The sequence below is a fragment of the Microcebus murinus genome, chromosome 30, assembly GCF_040939455.1.
Source record: "Microcebus murinus isolate Inina chromosome 30, M.murinus_Inina_mat1.0, whole genome shotgun sequence".
NCBI classification, from domain to species: domain Eukaryota; kingdom Metazoa; phylum Chordata; class Mammalia; order Primates; family Cheirogaleidae; genus Microcebus; species Microcebus murinus.
In genome coordinates this window covers 4,852,125-4,868,825 of record NC_134133.1, presented here as the reverse complement: position 1 = coordinate 4,868,825, position 16,701 = coordinate 4,852,125, and positions in this window count along the sequence as shown.

Below are 16,701 nucleotides of genomic sequence, written 5' to 3'. Positions count from 1 at the left end.
ACCCAGATAATTGCCTCCATTTTCAAATGCATTTGGCTAGTGTATGCCTAAACTAAATGCCCTTGAAAATTTCATCATATACCAAAACTTTCCGAAGATGTCATACTGTATGACTCACACCTTCCCCCCTTTCTCTTGGTATCACAAAGAGATGAAATTTTAAGATGAGGTTAGAGTGTAAGACCAGGCCACTAGGAGCAAATCTTTCAAGTTATCCTGCAAACATCCTGTGGGTCTGCTATGAATCAAGAAGAACAAGGCCCACTGCCTGTTTATGTGAAGGAGAAAAACAGATATTACAACTTTCTAAGAGCATTGAAATGTCTACAGGACCTCAAACCAACTAGATAAAAGCCGATCATTCCCTTGCTATGTTAGTTGGCATCAAGCAGCCCAAAGAGTTCATTTGTCTACTAGATGGAAAAGGTTTTCTTTGTATTAAATATGTGCAAAGATTTATGTAGCTAAGCACCACCCAAGTGAAGTGGCATTATACAAACAGCAAAACGTTTTTGTTTGTTTTGTCTTGTTTTGTTGGCTGTTGACTTTCATTGCCAAGTCTTCATTTTACTTCTGTAAATAGACTTCAGTGATGGATTCCTGTGTAGTGACTCCTGAGATCGTCAGCCCTCCCTTCCGATCCTCTCACTCTTGATGCTGACCACAGCTGGTTTTAAGGGAACCCCAAAGAGCTCTTCTGGCTCCCAACAAGATGACAACCCTATTCTCCCCAGTGGCATTGACTGCATCAACTATCTAAACTTCCTCAGAGATCAGCCTCAAACAAGTTATAGCCAGTGCAGACTGCCTACATCCATCCCCTATAAGCGACCATCAGGACATGTCCCATATACCTTCCATGGCTCAGTCACTCCAGGAAGTTCAGTCCTCATCACGGTGTCACCAACCATTCCAGTGTGCCCTTGAAAATGCACAGTCTCCCATCAGCAAACTCCCCTATTTCCTCCCCCTCTTCTCTGAATGTTCCCTTCACCTTTCACATTTCTCGGGATGATTCCCTCTCCATCTCTTGGAGGTAGTGAATTCATGCCTCTTCCTCAAGTCTCCAGCCCTCCCGCAGCCCCCTTCCTCTCCTCATCCTCTTCTGCTGGCCTTGTTTCCTATCTCACTGAGTAGAAGCAATAAAAAATAAATTAAAAAATAAACACTGCTTGGCTGGGCATGGTGGCTCACGCCTGTAATCCTAGCACTTTGGGAGGCCGAGGCGGGAAGATTGCTTGAGCTCAGGAGTTCGAGACCAGCCTGAGCAAGAGTGAGACCCTATCTCTACTATAAATAGAAATTAGCCAAACAACTAAAAATAGAGAAAATTAACCAGGTGCGGTGGTGCATGCCTATAGTCTCAGTTACTCAGGAGCCTGAGGCAGGAGGATCACGTGAGCCCAGGAGTTTGAGGTTGCTGTGAGCTAGGCTCACACGGCACTCTAGCCCAGGTAACAGAGTTAGACCCTGTCTCAAATAAAATAAAATAAACACTGCCATTCTACCAGTAAAATCATTAACTATCATTTTAAAATTGCAAACTATTCCCCTATAGAATTCCTTATCCTCTTCTCTGCTTTATTTTGCTCCTTAACACTTAGGAGCCTCTGATATGCCAAAATATATAATCAATCTTCCCACCACTAGAATGTAAGCTCCATGAGGGCAGGAATCTTTGTCTCTTTCCTTCACTGATAAAGCCTCACTTCTTAGAATGTTGCCTGGCACTAATAATATTAGCCCTCACTTCTTGGAATGTTGCCCGGCATTAATAAGCCCTCAATAAATAATTGCTGGGTGGGCAAGAGTACGAACATGCAACTGCCCTGCTATCCTTTTTGCATATGCCCTCTTCTACCCCGTCTTCCTCCCCATTTCTATAGATACATGAACTGTGCTTCTGACAGCAGGCCCTCCACTCGTGCCCTGGATGCCATCACCCATTGCCTACTCAAGGCTGTCACTCCAGCAATTGTTGCCACTAACTCCTGCATTATTAATTTTCTCCTCTACACTTTATCCCCATTTGCATCAAACAAGTCATAATATTTCTCATCATTCCAAAACGAAAATTTCCCATGATTCCACATTCTCCTTCAGGTACCGTCCAATTTCTCTGCTCCACTTTTTAGGAAAATTTTTTAAAGTTGTCTCTGCTCACTATTCCTACGTTCCTGACTGCTCACTCTCTTGAAGCTTCTCCAATCAGACTTTCATTCTCACTGCACTGACTGAATGCAGCTGTCAAGGTCATTGAAGATCTCTATTCATTGAACATCTGCTACGTGCAGGCTCTGAGTTCTAGCACTTAGCAGCATGTTGCCACATTCAGTGATTGGTAATCTCAGTCCTCATCTACCTCAAAAACTGGGCAGCACTTGATCAATCTCTCCTTCAAATACATCTTCTCTGTGCTTCTTGGGATGCTCCAGTCTCCCAATTTTCCTTTCATCTTATTGGTCTTGTTAAATCTCATTTGCTCAGTCCTCCTCTTCCTAACCTCCAAATGTTGGGGCAACCCCTGGCTCAGACCTTGGACCTTTTCTCTTTTATATCCACGCTCACTCCTTAGGTAATCTCATTTGGTCCCTGGCTGCAAATGCTGGGTACAAACTGGTAACTCCAAATTGATGCTCCAACTCCCATGTCTTTGCTGAGCTCCACATTTTTTAATCTAGCTGTCTACTCTTTCTGGACATCTAATTGGCTTCTCAATCTAAACATGTTCAAAACAAAGCATACAATTTTCCTCCTCAGCCCCATTTCTCTTCAATGAGTTGCTCAGGCCAAAAACCTAGGAACCATCTTGATTCCTCTCTCTCCTTTACACCCCACATCCAATTCGTCTACAAGTCTGTCATCATTACCTTCGAAATATATGTGAATTGCCAAAGTGTTCAAGAGTAAAGGGTAAATATGTTTACAACTTAATTTGAGGAGCATAAATAAGAGGAATTGCTGTATGGATACAGGATGGATCATGGTGTGATAATGCAGATATGATGAATTATTATAGAATCTAATGGTGGGTGCATGGGCACTCGCACTCACTTTTTCCATTTTGCAGCTCTTCCAAATTTTTTATATAGTTAAAAAAAATTTTGGAAAAATTAAGTTAAAAAAAATTAAGTTAAAAAAAATGTTGGAAAAAATTATGTAAAATCCAATGACTTCTCATCAGCTCAATCGCCAGGATTCTAGACCAAGCCACTGTCATCTCTCACCTGGACTAGTGCAGGAACCTCTAAATGGTTCCATTCCCACTCTTGCCTCCTTACAGTCAACATTTCCACATGGAAGATAGTTTGAGCTTCTAAAAATATAAATAACATCATTTGTTCCCCTTACCCCAAAACTTCCAAATGGATTGATCCCACATTAATCAAAAGAGAATACAAAGTCCATACCCCAGTGTTTAAAAGAACCTATGTAATCTGATGGCTGATGACATCTCCAACATCATCTTTCTAACTCTCCCACTCATTCTTTGCTTTTTAGTCGCATGGGTGTCTTTGTAGTGCCTTAAAAACACTAGCCTGTTTCTTTCTCAGGGCCTTTGCACTTGCTTTTGCCCATGTGTGCAATATTCTACCCCAAGATATATGCATGGTCCCCTCCCTCACTTCATTCAGGTCTCTGACCTAATGTTACCTCCTCAGAGAGGCCTTCACTAACCACCTGGTATACAGGATAATACATGGTATGCCTCTCCCCATTGCTCGCTTTTCTTCTACCTTACTTTAACTTTTCCCTGGTACTTCTTACTATCCTCATTGTATCTAATAATTGTTGTTTGGTTGCTGTCAGTTTTCCTCACTAGACTAAACTCCATGAGTATACATGCCTTATCCAATGTTGTACTCTTAGTACTTAGAACAGTGTACTCAGAATAAGCACTCAGTAATGATTTGTACAATGGATAAATTGAGGAGGTTTTCAAACAGTTTTAACTGTATTTTGCAGTAAGTATCTTTTCAAAATGTCTTAGAGTTATAGTCAATACCAAAACAGTTTAAGCCCTTTTTTTGAATATACCTTATTTTAAGGCCTTTCCCATTGATTGTAAGCATTTCATAGACCAGGGTACTGTTATGAACAAGGTGGACCCAATCCCTGCTTTTATGGAATTGATAATTTCACAAGAGAGGCATTTTATAAATGATGACAGCGTATGATTAGTATTATGAAAAGGCAAGAGGAAATAATTTATTTGCCATATAACACTTCACACTAAGTATTAGTTGTTTTGAACAGTTTTTATTTCTAAAATGTTTTCAGGGGAATAAAGGTAAGTTTTAATATTGACCAATGTGGGCAAAATGAGAAGGGATTTTGAAATTTTCAAATTTAAATAGGCTGTGTCTATACATAACAGAGTGAAGAAAGACTTGGCGTGTTTTGATAGGCTGATTCAATATAGACAGACTCACCACAGCGAACAGCACTTGGCTTTGGACTTTCCTAATAATGGCAGCTCTTTGCTGAAACGACCCTCCCTCATTCTCAATCCTGGGAGTTTGTAGCCTGAACCCCTCCCACGCACAGTTCCTGGGGTTAAGCATGTGACCCAGACCTAAGCCACTCAGTTCATCATATTCTACCTTGCTACATCAATCGGCTGACGACGAGCACATGACCCAATCAGAGCCGCTGAGACACTCTGGGATCTTGGGGGCGAGTTTCAGATGGGCCTGTGACTATAACTATTGGGACTTGAATTCTTTCCATCATCTAGTTTCCAAAGATGGCAGGGCAGATGGAAAGTGGCAGGTCCCAGAGTGCATATCAGCCTGCTCATATCATGTGAACCCAGAATTCAACTGTGCTCAAGACTCAGTCTCCACCGCTGGGCTCTTCAGGTATTGCAGTGACAAATCTTAATTGCCTCAAGTTTTCTCTTAGCCGCAACCACCATAGTCCCAATATATTCTCGGAGTGATTACGGCTCGTGAAAGGAAGAAATATGCTCCTATTTATTAATAGTCATTTTACCTGAAAAATATGTGAAGAAGTGACATGACCTAATACTTCCAACAGCTGACTCTCTTTTACCTATTTGACGTGTGTTTGTCCCCACCTGTGTACCTTATAAAACTTGAGAATGTAGATGCCATTCAAAGGACATGAGCTTTTTCTCTAAAATGATTATACTTAAAAATAATCCATTAACACCCAAATCACCACGTCAAACTGTAAAAGCAAAAATTACACATTTTGGTTTCTAACTCCATAGACTCATCTTTTTTTCCCCCTTTAATGTTTGTTTTACAGCTGAGTTATAAAATAGGAGCATGTAATTAAAATCCTAAGACCCATAATTATAAGCTCCACTGCAGTATAATTGTTAAGTCTTTTGATGATTCCATCACTAATTATGCCTCTTAGAATTTCCAAGTATCACTTTCCCATAAAAATCTGATCATTGTCAGCCTTCAGTCAATATACTTGACTGAATGGAAAATATTGTTTTTTTCCATATATAATCTGTGGCCTACATTGAGTCATTAAACTTATTTTATCAAAGAGAAAAAGATAATGAAACCATAGAAGTAGATTTACATTTATCATTAAATGGTATGCCATTTTTTCTTACAAGGGTTACCACGAAACTTTCTGAAATTATTCTTTATTGAAATTTTTTTATTTAATTTTATATTTAACTTTAATTTTTATTTTCTTTTTTCCCCAACACTGACTGATGGATGAAATTTTTTAAAGTTTTTCAGATAAGTTACTAGCATGTTGATTTAGCTGATTACTTTCTAATATATAATGGCTAAAAGAAAATAAAAGTATATTAATAGAATGCCACTATATGTTCTAAGATCTGTATTCTAAGATTTGTCACTAACTTTGTGGTACCTTGAATGAGCTAGTTTGAAATGGAGATATTATTCCTTATTTTATGAAAATAGCTATATCACATCCAAATCTCATCTTTCCTACCCTCCTCTTCCTCTCACCTCTCCCCTCTGCCCTACCATTCTTCTTGCCCTGAAAGCCTGGGCTTATTTTCACAAGGTGCTAATTAACTGTTTTCAGTGCACAGTGAACCTGCTTCATATATCTTTCCTGTTTTGATTGATTATTTTATATAATTCGGTTCTTGACTCCTTTCTCAGGTTATCAGTTATACTTCTTTCTTAAAATTGTCTAGTTATTGCCTCAGAGTTTCCAGTATACAATTTTGATTAATCTAAGTGTAGCTTCAGATAATACTGTATGACTTTATAGGTAGTGTGGATATCTTATACAGTTTTTATTTCCGATTCCTCACTCTTGTCACTTGAAATATTGCTGTCTTTATTTCACCTCTGTATATGCCATAATCACCCAATACATTGCTACTATCAAATAAAGTGATTTTTAAATCAATTATAAATAGAAATAGGCACATGGTGGCTCATGCCTGTATTCCCAGCACTTTGGGAGGCTTAATCAGGAGGATTACTTGAGGCTAGGAGTTCAAGACCAGCCTGGGACCCTCTCTCTACAAAAAAAAAAAAAAAAAAAAAATTTAGTTTATATTCACTTATACCTTCTCTGTTGTCCTTCCTTTATTTATATAGATCCACATTTCTGACCTGTATCATTTCCTTCTCCCTGATGAACTTCCTTTAACATTTTTTTGCACGGTAGGTCTGCTGGTAATGAATTTCCTCAGGGCTTTTTTGGGGGCCAGGGGGGTCTGAAAATGTCTTTCTTTGTCCTTTGCTTTTTTAAAATTGAGACATATTTGACAATTTAAAATTATACATATTTAAGGTGTGCAATTTGATGATTTGATATAATTTTTTCTTTCAGTACTTTAAATACTTCATTCCACTCCCTTTCTGCTTGCATGGTTTCTAACAAAAAGTCTGCTATAATTCTTATCCTTTGTTATGTAACAAACTCTGGGTTTATTTTACAATGATTTTCTTCTCCTCTGTCTCCTGGAGACACAAGGTGATAATTTCTTGGATCCTCACCGTGAGAACCTAGTAGAGTCCCTGCTAGTAAAACTCATAAAAGTATGGCTACTACTACCAAGACTGTGGCACCCAGTTTCTAATGCTCATCCTAGTCCATGTTCAGCCTCTAGGAATTCATTAAAACTGCCATGTAAATTTCCCTACCAGTCTATGGCTTTAGGGGCTTCTGCTTCAGGTAGGCAGAGGTTGGCTGTGACTTTCTGGATTTACCTATCTCTCCGTATTTTTGAGGTGGCAATTTGCCCTATGAATCTAGGAAAAGTTGTTGATTTTCATTTTGTTCATTTCTTTTTTATAAAGATGAAAGGTCACTCTTTCTATAGCTCAGAACAGAGTGTCAGGCATTCCTAACATATTCAGTAGCAGAAGTGGAGTACGAAAAACTCTGGTCCTGGAATTTACATAGGTGTAAATATGGATAAAATCCAGCCTCGTGGTCTGAGTGCTGTGGCTCACGCCTTTAATCCTAGCACTCTGGGAGGCTGAGGCAGGCGGATCATTTGAGTTTAGGAGTTCGAAACCAACCTGAGCAAGAGCGAGACCCCGTTTCTACTATAAAGAGAAAGAAATTAATTGGCCAACTAATATATATAGATAAAATTAGCCAGGCATGGTGGCGCATGCCTGTAGTCCCAGCTACTCAGGAGGCTGAGGCAGCAGGATCGTTTGACCCCAGGAGTTGGAGGTTGCTGTGAGCTAGGCCGATGCCACAGCACTCACTGTAGCCTGGGCAACAGAGTGAGACTCTGCCTCAAAAAAAAAAAAAAAAAAAAAAATCCAGCCTTGTTACCTCAGTAACTACGGGCAAGGTTCACCTGGAATTTCATCTCTCATCATTATAACAACCCTGGAGATAGGTCACACTCCATCACCCTTATAGTAGGATCTAGTGCAGTCTTTCTATTCTGTGGAGTGCTAGTTAGGCATTGCATCAAATGTTAACAGGTGTTACTTTTTTTTTAAGTGCTGTGGACAGATGATTAGAACAAATTTGATTAAACAGACATCTCTATATTATACAACTTTGCAGGGCATTTAATATACTGTGTATTGTGAATTCAAGGGAGGTATGTAGACATAACTTCCTAAAATCATTTGATCATAGGATCTTTCATTTTTTGCATGGAGTATCTGGTGGAACATGTGTTTTGTAGAATGTGCTCTGGGAATTGTTGGTATCACAGGAAACACAAAATTCAGACAAAGATGGACATAGATTTGAATCACAACTCCACTACTTACTGTTTAGGCAAATTTCTTTTAGCTTTATATACCTCCTCTATAAATTAAATACATAACACTCTATTTTTTTTATTTTTTAAGAGATGGGGGTCTCACTGTGTTGCCCAGGCTAGACTAAAACTCCTGGGCTCAAGTGATCCTCCTGCCTCAGGCTCTGAAGTAGCTGGGACTACAGGTCTGCTCCCCTGTGCCTAGCTATAATACTCTAGTTTATTGATCCATTATGTATTTAATAATATCATAACAGACAATAGGTACTTCAGGGATCTGCTTCAGGGATTAATATGAGGATTCAATGGTATACATTTTGTGCCTGTCACATAATAAACACTTAACAGTTATTGTTATTTTATCATCCTCAGGCATCAGGCTCCAAAACAGTGGCACCCTCTTCCCCACAGTAGGACCAGTTTTCCTCTGAATCAACATGAAGACTGTTACCCAGTCGTAAGTACTTGGATAACACATCTGGCCTGATGCACTGTGTCAGAAGGATGTGTGTAGGAGTGCGTCTAAATGTAAGTTTCCAAAGCCTGTGTCACCACGGAAATGTCGTTCCATGTTTGGTGAAATTCACAGAGAACATTGCTCAGGCCTTCCAAAGACGGCCCAGGAACAAACTCACTCACTTCTGAGAAAAGTATAGGGCTGGGGCCAGAAGCAATTAATCTGTATGAGCAAGCATTTGGGAGGCCTTCATTTGAAATGAATTACTTGTGCTAATTGGCTAGAAAGTCATTTTGATTGCATATGAGCGTCTCGGCTAACCCATATTGAGCTGTGATGTATTTTCCACCCTGAAATGTCAACATGGTGAGTGAGCTGCCATGGAGAACACCCAGGAAGCAGTTGTGATATGATATCTGATTCCTGTGTGGCTAGCACAGCTCGGTGCTGGATTCAATACTATAATCTTGAACATGTTGATTTAGAGCAATACGCATGATTAGGTGGTTTAATTACATGTTGTAAGGGAAGCTGTGACCTTCCAGTCCCTCCTTGCCATTCTGCATGTGGCACTGTGCTGTTGGGGGGAGGAAGAGAAGGAGGAGGAGACAGATGTGTGTGGTGGGGAAGCTTGACAATAGCAGTGCTCCTTTGTGTAATTACTCAAGTGTATTCGATACTTCTAAAAGCCATGCCGACAATACGCCAGCTATTAGTGGACATCTACTACTTAAAGAAAATTTGGTAAGAATCGTTGCCTTGAACAAGGATCTGGTAACATTACCAGTAAATTGTACATGATGGATGTCCATCATCCACATGTACAATTCCCTTATTTTTAGCTAGTTTGGGAAAGCTAATTACAACATTAAAAATTAAAGACATGATATTCTTGTCTAGCAATCCATTAGCTAACAATGTGATAGCTTAATAATGCCATAACCATCTCATATGGAATCAGAAAAATAAGGCAGTTAATATAAACCCTGTCACGTGTAAGGTGTTTTGCAATTTAAAAACTACTTTCATGTTCATTCATATGTTTTATTATAATGAGAGAAAGTAATACAAGACAAAGCAGGTATCGTTTTCCCAATTTTATAGTTGAAACAGCAAAGCAGAAATGTTAAGTGATTTGCAGTTGTAGTAAAGTTAGGACTTAAACCCAAGCCTCTTGACACCAAGCTCATAGTTTTTCCTCCTCTGGGACATTAGAAAAACCTGAGGACTAGACCTAGAGTTTTGAAATACAAATTAATTCTGCCAGAAAACTGGATTGTTTTTCTACGGCACCAGGGACTGGTTTCATGGAATACAATTTTTCCATGGATGGGGATGTAGGGAAGGTTTTGGGATGATTCAAATGCATTACATTTGTTCTACAGTGAAACCTCTCTGCTAATGATGATCTGTATTTGCAGCTGCTCCCCAGGACTAGCATCACCGCCTCAGCTGCACCTCAGATCATTAGGCATTATTGTCTCATAAGGAGCCACAACCTAGCTCCCTCGCATGTGCAGTTTACAAGTAGGGTTTGAGCTCCCATGAGAATCTAATGCTGCCGCTGATCTGACAGGAGGCGGAGCTCAGGCCATGGCACGAGCGATGGGGAGCGGCTGTAAATACAGATGAAGCTTCCCTAGCTCACCCACCGCTCCTCCCGCTGCGTGGCCTGCTTCCTAACAGACCATTGACTGGTACTGGTCCACAGCCTGGGGGTTGTGGACCGCAGCTCTACAGTGTATATAGCCAAGATTCCCAAGAATGAAATGAGACAGCTTGGCATCATTTGTTAAAAGTTACCTAAGGATAAGGCTGGGCCTGTCTGCACAGGATGGAATGCACTAGAAGGGAAGCATTTATCCAGACAACCAAGACCTCAATCATTTTCACCTGAAATGTCTTGGTAAACGAAATAAAAGGTGCAGGTTCATTTGTAACCTAAATTGTGGGTATAATTGACTTGATTGTTTCTGTGGCTTTATATTTGAATGCAATCACACATAACACCACCAGGCACTGACATTCTCTATCCCAAAACATAAATTACCTCCAAAACAGCATCCTCGGGGTCCTTGGCTGTTGCTTTGTAAATGACTGTGCCCGGGGCAGTATCTTCTCGAATATAAATCTCAGTAACTGCCAGAAAATGTACAATAGATGTGCTTGAATGAGCTTCACCACTACAAGCCCAAAACCCGTCATCCAGTTCTAGATTTCAGATAAAATGTAAGGCATTGTGCTTGCTCAGCACAGATGTTTTTATAGGGTGATTGCAATTAAACACACAATAACAATAATAAAAATAATAAGCACCACTTATCAAGTGACTATTATGTGTTACATAGAGAGCAAATATATTTATAAATTTAAACATAACAATGTTGAAACTTCTCTGAGTGCTTATTAATTGCTAAGCACTTAACATCATAGGTGACTTTATTATTCTTTCCATTTTACTGAGATTTACAATGACTGAATATCTGGCTCAAGGTCACACAGCTACTATATTAATATTGTCTGATAATTTTATTAATATTTGTCTTCTCCTTAATTTTGTCGTCTTCCCATGTGTTTTTAAAACAGTGGGGACCACGAACTTGCAACTTTGTTGGTCAAACCCCTCTTCTAGGGACCAGGGATCCTGAGGCAGTATGAGACCGCTGAGAGTCTAAGGGGAAGACCCACCCCAAGAGAAGCTGTTGCACCATATTGCCAAGGAGTCAGGACTCATGGATAGCAAAGGAGGGCACCAAGCCTGCTTAGACTATAGCCAGGTCACTGTCCCACTTATCTAATCAGCAAAACCTCATGAAGTGTCCACAAACTCTCTGCCACCAAGCTCATAGTTTTAGAAGTCAGAGAGCATAATTTGACCTTGGATCTGCCCTGGAGGAATTTATCATCTGCTTGGGGAAGGATAAGGTGGGAGCCTAACATTTATTGGGGACCTGCTGTGTCCATGGCACTATGCTTGGCCCTTTAAAACAGTATGTCAGGTGAGCTTTGTGAAGACAGTATTACTATCTGTGTTTAAACAGTGAGGAAACTTGAGACTCAGGACAAGTAACTCTCTCCAGTGAGTGGCCACCCCAACATTTGAGCCTCAAATGTTTTTGTTTATAATAGAGAATATGTAGATATTAAACATTTGGCTATATTGAAAGAGGTAGAGATAAAAAAAAGCAAGACCAGAGTGAAAGAAAGAGATACATGCATGGTAAAAATAGGAAAAATGAGGAGGAAGAAGGAATGGTCCCTGTCCTTCTAGCTTTATAACATACCGTGTTTCCTCGAAAATAAGACCTACCCATAAAATAAGCCCTAGCAGGATTTCTAAGCATTTGTGCAATATAAGCCCTACCCCGAAAATACGGCCTAGTGATGGGCGTGGCTATGAAAATAAGCCCTAGTGATGGGCGTGGCTTACGCAGTTCATCTGCATAACCCATGCATTTCGTTGCAGAGCGGGAAAGACAATGAGCAGCTCTTCTCGTCTGCCCCATTGAGACAGCCACTATTCCAGAGGTGACTGGAAAGGTGCGGGCCACCGACAAAGTCTTCTCCCCCTGTCAGGTCCCAGCCATCTTGTGCGGCCATCTTGTGCGTGCTGCAAGCTGAGGCTTTAAGGGGAAAGTCTCCTCAGGGAAGTGAGGAGTGGGATGCTCCACTTTAGGTATTGTGTCCCCAGGGGGAAGAAGGAGAGCTGTGGCTGCCATTTTACTCGGTACTATGGGCCTCTATCACCCCTCACAGACACCAGGGGATTGGACCCAGTGCTCACTGGATCTCTGATAAATAAGCCAGCCCTGCTCATTTAATGAGAGCTCTATTGCTTGAAAGGAGAGATTGGAGCCAATGGTTCTAAAGGAAATAGAGTTGCAACACATTCCCTGAAAATAAGCCCTAGGGTGTCTTCTTGAAGAAAAATAAATATAAGACCCTGTCTTATTTTTGGGGAAACACAGTAGACACACTGTTGTTTAAATAACATACGAGGTCTCCCCTTCTTGGTCCGGTCATGTCTCCTAATCCGGTTCCAGTCTCCTCTCCTCTTCCTGTTCCTGTCATGTCTCCTATTCTGGTTCCAGTCTCGTCTCCAATTCCGGTTCTGGTCTGGTCAGGTCACCTCTTCTGGTTCTGGTCATATCTCATATTCTGATTCCTGTCTAGTCTCCTATTCTGGTTTTGGTCACATCTCCTATTCCAGTTCCGGTCTCGTCTCTTTGTTGCAGTCACATCTCCTGTTCCAGTTCCGATCTGGTCACCTCTTCCGATTCCCATCTCGGCTCTTCTTGTTCCCGTCTGGTCTCCTTGTTCCTGTCACATCTCCTATTCCAGTTCCGGTCTCATCTCCTCTTCCTGTTCTGGTCACGTCTCTTATTGTGGTCTTGTCTCCCTTTCTGGTTCCGGTCTGGTCACCTCTTCCGGTTCTGAGCATTGAATAAAGTAATCTAGTTAAAGCTTCTATGACATTTGGCCCGCGGGCCCTGGAAGCCTCTAGACGCGGAGCCAGGCGAGCAGCTGCTGGCTGTGAGGAGGCTTTGAGGTGAGTGCTGCCTTCGCCACTTTTCGCCACGCGCTGTCTGCCCTGGGCCTGCTGCCACCGTCCTCCCTAGCCCGGCTCTGCCCCAGGGACCTGCCCTGGGCTGCAGCTGCTGCAGGGAGCCCGAGGAGGTGGGCACGTCTGGGCAGTGGGTCCTTTGTTTTGCCACCACGACGGGCAGCGGCAAGCGCTGAAGCGGGGGGAGCAGGAGGCTGGGCCCGGGGGACCCTCGAGATGAGAAGCCAGGCAGGGGCACCGAGCTGGGGGTGGGGGGGCGCAGGAGACCGGGCCGGGGACACCGAGCTGGGAGGCCGGGAAGCCAGGCTGGGGTAGGTGGTGGGAGGCCTGGCGGCCGTGCCAGGGGCCCAGGAGCCTGGGAGTGGAAGCGGGAGGCAGCCAGATGGTGGGAAAGCAACGCTGAAGACTCAGGCGTGGATCGGGAAGGGAGGAGCGGGCGGTGGCCTGGTGCTGACCATGAGGCACTGGCCCTTGGGGCTGATCCTCTCTTTATAGGACAAAGATGTTTGGTCTTTGCTGCCTTCTGCGTCTGGAGCCCAGATTTTCTCGTATTGACTGTGTGGTTTAGTTCTTATAGAGAGCTAATTCGAAGCATTAAACTCCAACTGTGTAATAAATCCTTCCAGCTCATACCTGCGGCTGTGTATCCAAGGCCAAAATCAGGTGTGGGCAGCCTTGAAATCCCTCAGGCCATGTTGAGTTAGAGTGCTTTTCTCACATTTGTCACTCTTGTTTTCAGTGGGTCTGCTTAACCAGTAAGTAGGACCCAAGCAGGAAACCAGAAACCATCCCTCTCAGCTCTCTCTCGCCCACCCCCAGCCCACCCCAAGTCAACCAGCCTCTTCGACCTCCACAGTGTCTGCCAGATCTGTCCACTCTCCGTCTCTGACGTCAGCCACGCTGGGCTCTCACCAGACCACAGCAGCCTTTGCCTCCCCACTTCCAGTGCATTCTTTACGCACAGGCAGAGGGAAAGCGGTCCTAGGGGAAACCCAGCCCTTAACTGGTCAACAGAGCCCAGCGCTGGCTGGGTCCTGAGAACACTCCCCTGCCCCATCTTCATTTTGGCACAGGTTCCCCTCAAACCTGTTCTCTGCCTGAAACACTTTTGCACTTCCTCTCTCACCCCGTCACATGTGCTTAGAATAGAAGCTCCTACTTATGTTTCTGCTCTCATTAAACGGTTCAAGGGACATGTCATATCCTTTGCAGTTGCTTGTTTGTGTCTTCCCTACCAGATGGTAAGCAGATGCCATGAGGGACTGACTTTATCATGGTGCTCCTTATTGTCTTTCCCCATATCCAGGGCCTGGCGCAGGTGAATGCCCATCCATTATCCATTGTTTTTACACTAGTATTATTCTTTTTAACAACAGTGCCTTATCTAGGAAAAGTAAATCTGTTTTAGGATTATTTAGCAAATTGTAATTAAAATGTGGATTAGGAAGGAATGGCAGAGGTGAAATACGGAGTCACCGTAACAGTATGAACATGCAAGATAGCAGATGGCGGGGCTAAGCAAGGAGGTTAGACCAGCCTGAATGAAAGTGTGCTCAGCCACTTTGTGCTCTGGTTACATGATCTTTGAAAATGGCATGTAAGGCTTAAATCATCCCTATCACAACAAAAATATGAAATAGAATTTTAAAGACGCTCCTATGACAGTTCCTGGTACATAGTGCCCAGTGCCAGCCATTTATCCTTACTGACATTGTTATCATTCTCCTTATCTCTATTGTGGCCATGATACTTGGAGAGCACCAGGGCACGGTGTCTACATGTGTGTGTCCACTGCAGCCTTCTTCCCCCAAGAGAAGAGCTCTGTACCTTGGTCCCGCTGGGCAAGGGATCCAGAGAAGGTGGGCGGCTCATTCACATCCGCAATCTGGATTAAAATGGCCTGTGATGCTGTTGTCCCTTGGTTGTCTTTGGCATAGATCACCAGGGAATAGATCTTCACCGTCTCAAAGTCCAGCTTGGGGACTCCGGTCGTGGATAACTAAATTAAAAAAATAATAATAAAGTACAGAATGATGGACTGAATGACTGGCTTCATAAGGCTGTAGATGGAATATTTTAAATTTATAATCCCCAATATCCATCAGCATTTTTTAAAAAACACATAAAAATCTTGTACGCAAAATGTGGAAGCAAGGTGATTTGATTTATTAAAAATCTCCATGAGCAAGGAATTCACTTATATCAAATGGTTTCTCCATTTTTTTCGCCTTTCCATGATTCTTCCTATTACATTAAAAAAGTTCACCATTCGTTGAGTCCCTCTCCCACTTTAGTTTCTCAGGGTCTACCCTGAGCACTTCACAAACATCTCATTCTATCTTTGAAATTGCAAGTGGGTGCTGTTATTGGGTATGTTTTATAGATGCAGAAATTAAAACTGGTAGTGGTTAAGCAGCTTGGCCAAGTTTTCACAGACAGGAATACAATGGCTCTGGACTCCACCTTACTTCATGCTCTTGCTCATGAGTCTAAACTGCCTGGCACCTAAAATGGATGAAAAAGAAAGATAAGAGCTCCTCTTATCCCTCTCCTGTTCAGTCACACCACATCTGTTTGGTTTCCTTCGTGGTTTTCACACTGCCCTATTCAGGAACCCCCTGAGGTTGAGCATCGAGAGAACTGGGTTTGGCTGGATGTGGTGGCTACGCCTGTAATTCTAGCATTCTGGGAAGCCAAGGCAGGAGGATCGCTTGAGGCCAGGAGTTAGAAACCAGCCAGAGCAAGAGACCCTAACTCTACAAAAAAAGAAAAGAAAGAATAAAAAAGGAGAATTAGCTGGGCATGGCATGGCGGCATGCACCTGTAGTCCCAGCTACTTCAGAGGCTGGAGCAGGAGGATTGCTTGAGCTCAGGAGTTTGAGGCTGCAGTGAGTTACAATGATGCCACTGCACTCTAGCTGGGGTGACAGAGTGAGACTCGGTCTCCAAAAAATATAAGAGCGAGAGAGAATATGGGCTTCAAGTTTTACTGCCAGAATGAAATGGCTCCAGGATTTTGGCCATCGTCCTTCAGTTCTCTGGCTTGGATGTCTTTATCCTTACATAAAAGCCTTGAAAGTTATGTTGCTAATGTCCTTTCTGTGTCTGTTCATGATGTGGGTATGTTAGGGAATGGTTGTTTCTAAAGCTATCTTATTGGTAAAGTAACAGAAAACAAAGATTTTATTGAGTAGCAAAATCCACTGGAAAGGGTTGGGTACTTGTCTTTGGACATTCTTTGTCAAACCACGAACTCCTTGTGTATGATGATTATGGGTTCAAAGTCAATACTAATACTTACATGTATTGAGCACTTATACGTACCAATTACAAGTGTTTAATATTAGTTATATCATTTAACTACCCCCCCCAAGAAAACCAATGTGATTGATACTATTATTATGCCCATTTTATAACTGGAAAGGTGAAGGCTTAGAGAGATCACCCAAAAGGAACAGAGACAGACTGTGA